Genomic DNA, 2,733 nt, shown 5'->3' on the forward strand with positions numbered 1-2,733 from the left:
ATGACCGGACAAATTTGTGATACGTCAGCAGGTATTAGCCATAAAAACATACTGCTATAAATTACCAAACTTAAAAAGTATCTCTGAATTTGAAGCTTGTTACATTAATGCTTTCCTGACGGACCTGCCTTGGCTGAACGTAAGCCCGCTTAAGAGCCGTTATCTCCGATTTGAACGAATTAAACTAATGAAATGTCATGCAAGAAAGGCACCAATCGGCAGTCGTTTTTTAGAGGTGTGTTTTGAAGGTTTCTTTTGGCCCCCCTCCGTCTTGAAAACTGACCGAGAAACCCCTGGGTACAAGGTTCGAAATAATCGTTTAACATCCGGGCTTATCATCAGTGATTGGGGAAAGTTTCTCCGGTTGCTTTAAATCTCGATTCCCTCGAAAATCACGGCTTTTAATTGCACAATCGAATTTCCTATCACTAGTAGGTGTCAATAGGAAAGTGCTCATGGTTTTATGATACCCCAGTTGTATTCCCTTCGTGGTATTTGGCATGTATCATGGGCAACAGCGATTTACCGTCTCCCTTTCTGTTGTGATATTTAGTACTTAAAGAATAGATCCCGTGATCTTTCGACAACTATTATTTGGGATTTAAACCATGATCACAAGATCAGTACTGTATTAGTAGATAGTGGCAGCGACAATAGCGGATCATTGAAGGGAGTTCTTTTCAAGAAAATAGTAAAGCGTACATTTCAGAATCAGAATCTTCCAGTGGTTTTGTGTTTTGCGCCCACGCTCATGAACCTTACGATGGCAGAGAACCCCTCGAACTCGCGGCTTAAGTTTATAAAACTTTAAGAGGGAGACTCTATGTTACTCAGTTGTACGGTTTGTATTGTGTAGATAATACAAAGTCAGGCAGTGAGTCGAGTGTCAACTAGTTATGCGTCTACGAAAGGATGTTCTCGCTGTTGCTAAGAAACTGCCGGATATGAAAGAAGAGATTCCAGTAAAGTGACTTAAATACGAAAATACTCTCCGATGGAGGAAAAAGGACGGGAATAATTTTATTTTGCTCAGAACAATAGAAAAGGTTGCGCACCAGGAATGCGACATCAGAACTGACAATGATTCGAAGACGCTGCTTTACCGTCTCCTGATCTAAGAATCTTGATCGATTTTGATGACACAGCAGACCTGAACGATCTGTTACTCCTCGATTCTCGGTGGGGTTATCATGGCGCCAATCCGTCACGGGTTGTGAGGAGGGGAGGGCCACTAAAGACTATAAGTATATAATATTGGATAGCGTTGAAGATGCGCTCTGATTTGCTACTGAAATTCTGGATATTCCTTTGCGAGCAACTCGCGCGGGATTTGCGCCCGAAAATTTCGTAATTGTTGTAGGAATGGGTGATTTATTATTATCTTTTTGCTTTATTTTATCTCACTCTTTCAGCATATACTAAAACAACTATTCACCTCGGTGTCGATGGCTAGCGGTGGATATTTATTCCCCCCACTAGCTACTTCCACTTTGGTGAATAGTTCTCAAAATGCGTGTAACGGTTTTAAGTATAAGATAAGCTTAAAAGCTTATCGTATAGTCTATACCTAGCTAATTTTGGTCACTTTCCTTCCTTGATTTGACAATGAAAAACTAATTAGACTACATTTCGTACATGTACTTATGGAATTCTAACTGTCCTACGTTTATGGTATGGTCTTTGGCACGTCGACATGCGCAGTCCAATAAACTTTAATAGGAAATATCATTAAGAGCGAATCACAGTGTTTATAAGATACGTTGCACTAGCTTATTTGATTCTGAGTTCCTTTTTTTAACAGCATCCACAAAACATGAGAAATAAATGCGGTTAGTCGTGAACTTCCAATGTCCCCCTTCAAAGGCCCATGCAATTTTGCGAAGATTTTGATTCAATGATGTTGTTTCTATGCAACGCTTTCCGGATAGTATTTGGAATGATGGGAAGCAGTACAAATGGAAGACAGAAATTGCAGATAACCTTTCTCTATGAAGCAACACCAATCGAATGAGGCGGTAACATTTCTTTACTTAATTGGCCTCATAGCGGATCTGCACATATAAATTACAAATGTAATGTCGACAGTGAAGAAATTATCGTGGTTTTAAAGGAATAAAGTATAGAGTCGCGTATTGTCGGTTGCCGCATGAATTCCTGGTACACTCAGTGTCTATACCCTTCTCAAGCCAAGACTCGAAAACGCATCTGCGTGGGATATACGTAAGATACACTTAAGTGTGTTAAACCAAAAAACACGGAAAAGTAACTCTTCATTACCTAGTTCGAGTTTAGGGATTCGAATTTGAGCATCATAGGGCGACAAAGATCACAGAACAAAAAGCCACCTTAACTGGATTATGCAAGATTTAAGACAGGCTTTGCATCTCTCCCCTCCACCTTCCCCAACCCATCATGTGTGGTTTTATCTAAACGCAGGAAGGGTCTTGATAAGCAACCTGTTATTCAAAATCTTAAATGGGGGTATTCGGGACTTTTGTGAGTTGCTGGTCGTTAAAGCAGAAATTTAGGATGTTTGGCCAAGTTATGCTGTTGCAACAGGCATAATTGTGAGCTAAGAGTCCCAATTATAAGAGGGTGCATGAAAGTGTTTCACCGTTGAGGGGAAATTATATACAGCTAAGTCATCATCAGGCAGCACGTCCAATCAAGCAAAGATGCTGAACGGTTCATAAAGCATACAGCATCTGACTTATCCTTTCTCCATCTTTATCC

Source organism: Pocillopora damicornis, chromosome 14, assembly GCF_964200805.1.
Source record: "Pocillopora damicornis chromosome 14, jaPocDami1.2, whole genome shotgun sequence".
NCBI lineage: Eukaryota > Metazoa > Cnidaria > Anthozoa > Scleractinia > Pocilloporidae > Pocillopora > Pocillopora damicornis.